Raw genomic sequence first — 8258 nt, 5'->3', positions numbered from 1 at the left:
CTCCGGCCCACATTCAACCAGAATGGTACTTCCTATTCGCCTACGCAATTCTACGATCAATCCCCAATAAACTGGGAGGAGTTATCGCCTAGTGATGTCGGTAGCTATCTTATTCATCTTACCGTTTACGCACAAAAACAAATTCCGGAGATTAGCCTTCTACCCGATCAGGCAAATCTTATTCTGATCTATAATTAGAATCGTAATTTTATTGACATGGATCGGCGCTCGCCCAGTAGAAGACCCATACATCCTCACAGGACAGATCTTAACAGTCTTGTATTTTTCATTCTTCATTATTAACCCGCTAGCAATGGTTGTATGAGATAAACTCATAGACTGACTATTCATCTTTAGGAAGACAAGTGTTTTGAAAGCACCCAACAAGAGTTCGAATCTCTTAATAGTCTATCCTAATTTCTTTACAAAGCTATACTAGGGTAACTTCTAAAAAGACCTTCAACCCTATAAAAAAAATGCAATAATTTAAAGCCACAGGAAGAAACCTTTTTCAAGCAAGATACATCAACTTGTCATAACGAAACCGAGGCAAAGTACCACGCACTCATACAAAACAAAAACCAATAAACATAATTTTCATATAAAACAGCAAGGAAACAAGTCCACTCCCCAAGAAAATGATAGAAAAAAGAGCTCTCAAAAACAAAATCTGGCGTACTCAGCCATGAAAATTAAAGCAATCCTCCTCCCTATATTCGGTGTTAAACCCTGACACTAACTCAGATTCACCTTCTGCGAAGTCAAAAGGAGTTCGGTTTCTCTCAGCCAAACAAGAAGCAAACCACAACAAAGCCAATGGAAATCCTAAAATAAAAAATCAACAATAACGCTGATATCTCTCAAACAATCTCAAATCAAAACCTCCGACCAAAAATAACATGCTCAGCAAAATCAAAGCAAGACTCACCTCATAAGAAATAGTCTGAGCAACAGCACGAAGACAACCCAAGAGAGAATACTTAGAGTTAGAGGCCCAGCCAGCACCCATAGTGGAATACACTCTTGCTCTCGTACAGCAGAGAAAAAACAAAATACCAAACTCAAAAGAGAACAACCCTAACTCATACGGTATTAAACACCAACAGACCAAGGCAATAAATAGCCTAAACACAGGAGATAAATAATAAGGAATAAAATTACTCATGGTGGGGAAAGTCTGCTCTTTAGTAAATAACTTGACAGCATCAGCAAAAGGCTGCAATAAACCAGCATACCCTACTTTATTAGGACCCTTACGAATCTGAATATAACCTAAGGTCTTACGCTCAAGCAATGTAAAGAATGCAACAGAAACCAAAACCAAAATTACTAAAATTAGATAACTAACTAACTTAATCAAAATTATCACAGAAAGAAAGCTCAAGAGAGCCCCTTCCTATTATCTATAGTAATCACTATATTAACGGATCCTAAATCCGACGCACTAATCTGCCAAGACAATCCATTAAAGTTTATCTTACATAAAGACTATCCCAAAAGCTCAATCCTTTCGTACTAAAGCCATTTTTTAACCACTAAAGATAGAAACCAACCTGGCTCACACCGGTTTGAACTCAAATCATGTAAAATTTTAAAGGTCGAACAGACCCACCAGCTAAACGGCTACACCTAGCTGAAATTTTAATTCAACATCGAGGTCGCAACTACTCTTGTCGATAAGAACTCTCAAAGAAAATCACGCTGTTATCCCTAAAGTAACTTATTCTCCTAATCCCCAAGGAAGGATCAAATTCTAGTCAATGCTATAAAATTTTATAGACAGTTACTCATTATATCTTCATCTCCCCAACGAAATATAAACCAGACAAAACTACTTTTCACCCACATCGCAAGTTAAGCCTAAATTATATCAAGTTTTATAGGGTCTTATCGTCCCCCTAAACAATTTGAGCCTTTTCACTCAAAAGTTAAATTCAAACGCCGCTAAGGAGACAGTTTATCCCTCGTCCAACCATTCATTCAAGCCTCCAATTAAAAGACTACTGACTATGCTACCTTCATGACGGTCAAATTACCGCGGCCCTTTAAATAAATCAGTGGGCAGGCTAGACTTTATAACTAATTCACACAGACATGTTTTTGATAAACAGGCGGGGACAAAATTTGCCGAGTTCCTTCTAAGCGCTTCTCAAACTACTTAAAAACAAATAACACTCTAAAATAAAAATTAACTTCAATTCTACTTATATAAACATTTTAACTGCCGCTTAATCAATAAACGGCATTTCCCGCTAATAAAAGCAAACACCTTATAAAAATAAAAAAACCTCAATATTACTCTAACGTTATACCAAGATGGCTGATTTTAAGCCCACCTCAAATGAAAACTGATAAGACGCTTAACAAAACAACAGATAAGAAGCTCATTCCTCCTATCGTAACTATCAAATTAAACTTTAACTTGACACAAAATTAAATTCATTTAACGGAAAACCAGATATACAAAAATCGACTAACATATCACCACTAGAGACTCATTACAAATCACTTTACCACGTAAAAAAGCAACAAAACCTAGCTCTCTTTGTTTCGGGACTCCATAACTAATATACCAATTTAGTTCACCCCTGATACAAAAAGGTACGAAAACTCAACGCTACTTTAACCTAATTCAATAAAACTTCCATCACTGTACTCATTAACTATAACCTTAATAACAAAATTCTACAGAATACTAATCAACAAAATCAATTAATTTTTATGTAATTAAACTACACACAAACCCCACTAATAATAAACAACTATTAAGTAGTGCCGATAAAGGCAATCCCTCCAGCGTAAGTGGAGTGCTTAGACATTAGCTACAACTCATACTCCTAGATGCACTTTCCAATACAACTACTATGTTACGACTTATCTCACTTTAAAGAATGAGAGCGACGGGCGATGTGTACATATCCTAGAGCTACGATCAATCTAACATATTAAAAAAGAAATACAATTAAATCCACCTTCAAGACCCCGTTTCAAGAGTCCATCCGTCTATGTATAACACACTGTAACCCACCGATATCTTTGTCATGGGCTGCACCTTGACCTAATATACTTAATATAAATTAATTTTAATGGCTATATTAATACACCACCTAATAATGGCGGTATACATACTGTTTGACAAGACAAAGTAAGATCATTCGTGGCATATCGTTTAAATGGCAGGTTCCTCTAACTAGACTTGGATACCGCCAAATCCTTTAAATTTCAAGCTCATAACTGATACTAATCAAGCAATAAACTTTAAGTTTAGAATAACAGGGTATCTAATCCTGGTTTAAAACCTAAACTTCAATGGCCTCCAAGAAAATCAACAAGATTCAACTTTACTATCGAACTATAAATTTCACCTCTTAACTCTACAAAAAAAAAACTTGCAAATACATGCTCCCGTAACCAATAACCTTTTCCCTCCATATTTACTCCCAGTCTAACCGCGGATGCTGGCACAAATTTAACCTGAAATTACTGGAATTACTGGATCGAAGGATTTCTCCAAAACCAAAGACACATACTGAAACCTAACTAAACAAATCTATTGGTCACAATTATCTAGCACTCACTTACATGTAAATTATTCCTGAAACAGAGGAACAAGCAAGGATCAAACTTTCAAACCAAAGTAAACACATTATAAAAAACAAAAACACTATTAAAAATCATTTAAAAGTAATAGAATTTACCTGCCTATGTAGGACACGTGGCGGGAACTTCAGCCCCTACAGATAGGTAAAGTACCAGAATTTAAGGTTTTTCGTCAGCCACGTTCCCCTAGTTTCTCTATCTATGTTCCTTTCCTTTTCATAGTGCGATATAATTTGCAAAGCATTTGCGAGACGAGTAACGTCATCGTTTGATGTTCGAGTCACAGGAATCGAGTTCAGTGTAGGCATCTTCAATGCAATTTCCCGATTCCTTCATTACAGTGTTAGAGTCGGTTAATTAACCGTAAGTGTTTTGATTTCAGATTAGGAGTCTTCACTGTGGATTTGTGTGCTTAGCAGCCCTCCTTACTTCGTTTTCAACAACTTTCAAGCAGGCAACCCATTTGTATTCCCTCCTGGAAATTCCCGTCATTTGCTTCGCCTCGTTACTCCAGAATTACGCTGCCATTCTTCTGAAGTGTTTTCTTTTGTAAATATAATGAATTAAGTTAAACCCCAGAGTTTATCTGATCACTTCCCCCTTGAAGTAGCCCTTCAGGCGTATTTTGTTGTTTGTAATTTTAGCTGTCCCCAAGGCCAGAGTCCAGATTTTTTTGTGGTAATTAAGTTAAGTTGCGTATCATCCTAGTATACCCCATTTATCTAGCTAGACCCCACCTTTAAAATTACAATATGTTAATCCTTATTCTAAGGACTTAAATACTTGGAATAAATTTCTAAGTCATTCCTAGTCCTACATATGTGTTTTGTCTTCATTATAATTTTGTATTTCATAATCTCCAACAGAGAAAAGGCAGTCAGCTGGAAGGTGCAGCTGTAGTCGTTGAAGCATTCAGGAGTTTGAATTCTGTTGAGAGATCCCTTTTACCTACCAAGTGGTTATGTTCAAGGTTCATCTGTCTGTTAATCTGATTGTCCTCCTGCTTGTTCTGGATACTGTCTGTAATCCCTGAAAAGTGCTTTGAAGTTGCATTTGTGTAGATTTGTCCTTTATACTCTTGGTAATTTATCCAAAGTAGAGTTCTTCCGTCAGTGTAATGCATTTCAGAGTAAACGTTGAGCTCCAACAAGGAATTGTTGGTTCTATGGCGTCATCTTTGAAACCTTGACTTTCCGGCTTTTCTGAGTGAAGCTTTCTGTGGAGTGCTTTCTCTTCTTCTGGTGCTTTTCCTTATCCTCCTTAGCTTTCTATTTTGGTGAGAATTTTAACCCATTTTAATTCTGTCAATGTCTGAGGTTAAGGTATGACTGGACTTCTGTTGATGCTCGAGCCTTTCTGTCTCATTGTAAAAATTTCGTATAAATTAGATATTTGGGTAAATTCTTGGAAGGACTGTGTGCTTATGAAACTGATTGGGTTTAGTTTATTACATTATGAATCATGAAATATTCTCCACATTAGTTTTATTTTGGCTGGATAAAAAACTTTTCATACCTAAAGGAATCTGGGTGGAATATAAGTAGCCATGGATACTAATTCTGTTGGCCAGAACTATCAATATATTGAGTCAAAAGTCGAAGGTTTGTGTCTAATTCAGCTTTGTGAAACTTTGTGAAACCATTAAAAATGCCTTTGCTCTTGTGCAATCAGTTCTGAAAGACCAAGTTGGGTTTTAGACCAGTTCCTCAACAGTCATACAGAAAAGTCACTAATATACCCTTTGACAGAAAGTTACTCTTCTGAAATTGAAAGTAAGGATTCTTAAAATCTTTCTAATTTTTTTTATATATATTGAAAATACTTTTTGAATTTTAAGGTTAGATATTGATGGTAACATGTTAAAGGACTTGCGTAGCAGTTTAATTTTATTGTTCAATTATAGACTTGATTACAATCCGTAAAACTCTTTTCAGTTGCATTGAGGTTTATTGATTATACTCCATTTCTCAGCTTCCAAAAATGCAAAGCCTTGAAATAAATTGTCATGACCTAATATGACATTCTATGACAGGTGTTCCAATTTGATCAGCGAGATCATTAGAAACCAGATAATCACCTGGATAACCTTGTGATATGTAGCACGCCCCCAAATTGATAGCATAAGAACTCCTCCCAGACTCGTGGCCCTCTTGTTGTGGGTGGGCTGTACCAAAGACAATACCTGAATCTGATTCTCATTGTTCATATATATGTGGGTGCTCTCCTCAATACTTTTTAGAATGACTGCCAGCTAAAGTAAGTGAGGCTTTCCAGATATTGTCCCTTCCCATTTTTCATCTGTCCTGTCATGGCTGAAATTCAGTTGGTGAACCAAATGTTTCTCTGGAAAAGGATTTCATAATTTTGATGATTTAGGCGGAGTTAGACTGTTTTCTGGACCTTTACTGAGCCCACATTTTAGCCTTTTCCTGTACCTCCATTCCCACTAACTTCTTCAGTCTTGCTGTCCAACCTTTCTAACTGTTACTTCTTAGTGCAACTGTGAGGATTTCTCCCAGTTACGCCTTTAGATCCTTGTACTTCATCTCCTTTATTTTTGTGGGAAATTCCCCACATAACAATCATTTTATGATGTACTAACATATTTTCGTATGAGCTGTTTCTTACTGCAAAGTTATTAGCATCATCTGTTCTACGAAAATTACTGATTTTATTTTCATGTTGTGAATTGCCTTCTATCAGGTAAGGACAGAGGAGAACTATGCTCTTTGTATCAGTTATTGGTGTAAAGTCTAATATCTGCATGTTTGAGAGTTTTGTGGAAATATGTAAATCCCTATCGTGTGTCATGATAAGGGTAAAAGAATCACATTTATTTGAGAATGACGCTCTTACATTGTTTTGTTTGATTTTTCTGTGACATTTCATAAATCATTTCTGTAATAAGTAGTGAAGAAGCTAAAAAGGGCAGTTAAAGGGACTCTTCTGTTATGTTTGTGAGAAAAAATGCTCCCGTCTGCATAAGTGCTGCCGGGCGGTTGTCGCTTAGCCATTTCTAGCATTATATTTAACAATGTGTGTGTACAGTACGTGACTATATGGGCATGATGTCATCAAAAATTGTGTTGTCACACACCACCATTTAGTTCACTATGTTTTACAAATGCGTTGAAGTTCCAGGATGTTGTGCTTTTAGTTTATTTTTGATAACGATCTTGAAAATTAACTTATGTCAATGTGAAGTTTGTAAGTCAGTTCTGTATTCACAGTAACTGTGTAACTTGTCTCCTTCCCCCAATGAAACTCGAATGCAGAAGAACGGAAGGAGGAGCGTTGAGCCCATTTTTTTGGAGTTGATCAGTTATCTGGCGTAGTGTTGCGTTGTGAGTTTTTTTTTTTTTTTTTTTTGAAAGGGTGATTGCCCTTATTCTTTGAACTTTGTAATTTTGGTTAGTTTCAGTGCCTTTGAGTTGTAATTCCCTTTGAGTACTTAATTTTCATTATCTAATTAGATATGTTTAACCTTTAGCTATTAAACTGATTTTAAGTTTAAATTCAACAGATGTTTTTCAATGTCCCTCCATTTTATTTCATTTTCTATTGATCCCATTGTAGTGAATGGGGAATATAATTTGATCAGATAAATTTTGTATTGTGTTCGTACTTTGATGTCACGCAAGTAACTCATTAAAACGAGCCAACATATATCGAGTCCTCTAAGGTCTGAAAATCAACCCGTGAGTACTCATAAGAGAGAGAGAGAGAGAGAGACGGGGGAGCAACTCTCGTCATATCTCACAGCAACTTATGATCTGAGTTCATGTCTATGGGGACCGCTCAGTAAGTGGAAGTACTTCATTGTGGTACTATTCATTGATAATATTAATGTTATCCTTGCTAGTACTGATTTGGTTTGAGAGACATCATCTCGCAGTGATTCAGAAACCACAAAGGGAGCCTTGTGGTGTTGTTACGTAAGTCTTTTAGCGGTTTTTGACCAAGTAACGACATTAAGAAGCATACAGTCCACTTAGTCCATCCAATTACTTTTTCGCCACAAACTACATCTGGAAGAAAAACTTCAAATTCAGAACTTTCAATACGCACTAAATTCTGACATTAAGTTTGGGGCCATGATTGAACTCTGTACCATTTTGATGACCCGCTTTCTGCTCAGTTATATTACTATTGCTCAATCCTGTGAGGTCTAGTCTGGGGTAAAACATGCTGGTCTGGCTTGCAACTCATGAGCTTGGAGATAATTTGCTTACATCGTTTGCTATGAATTTGCAATTCGCGGCAGAATGCTGCGTCTGGTGTCATTTTGAGGCCAAATAACTGAACTTTATTTTAGATCTTTGAAAAAGCAAAACAAATATATTATAGTCAGAATGATGTGTTGAACTTAGCCACAAACAGAAATCTTCTTACTCTTTGTTAATAAATTGTTAAACCTTCAGATTTGGAAATTATTTCTGCGCCAAGCAAATATGTCTGTTCAAAGAAAATGATCACTATTTCTCCTTATGTTTATATATCAGATAACATAAATACTACTGGAAAGGACATCTACTATACTTTTTCAGAGTATAAACAAAAATTAAAATATACTGCTTTACAAAAATACTTTATATACAAAGTAAAGAAATAAAGTACAATTAATCAGCTTTATAATGAGACCAAAACCAGGATCCTTT

The 8258-nt window shown here is 36.0% G+C and overlaps 1 pseudogene; it reads right to left on the bottom strand.

Moving 5' to 3' along the window:
* Nucleotides 1-427: 427 nt before the first annotated feature.
* Nucleotides 428-1399, bottom strand: LOC136850649 (NADH-ubiquinone oxidoreductase chain 1-like; annotated as a pseudogene).
* Between the last annotated feature and the right edge of the window lie 6859 nt (nucleotides 1400-8258).

The sequence above is a fragment of the Macrobrachium rosenbergii genome, chromosome 22 (assembly GCF_040412425.1).
Source record: "Macrobrachium rosenbergii isolate ZJJX-2024 chromosome 22, ASM4041242v1, whole genome shotgun sequence".
Lineage (NCBI taxonomy): Eukaryota > Metazoa > Arthropoda > Malacostraca > Decapoda > Palaemonidae > Macrobrachium > Macrobrachium rosenbergii.
The sequence above is the reverse complement of the archived record's forward strand: the minus strand, read 5'-3'. Positions and strand labels throughout refer to the sequence as shown.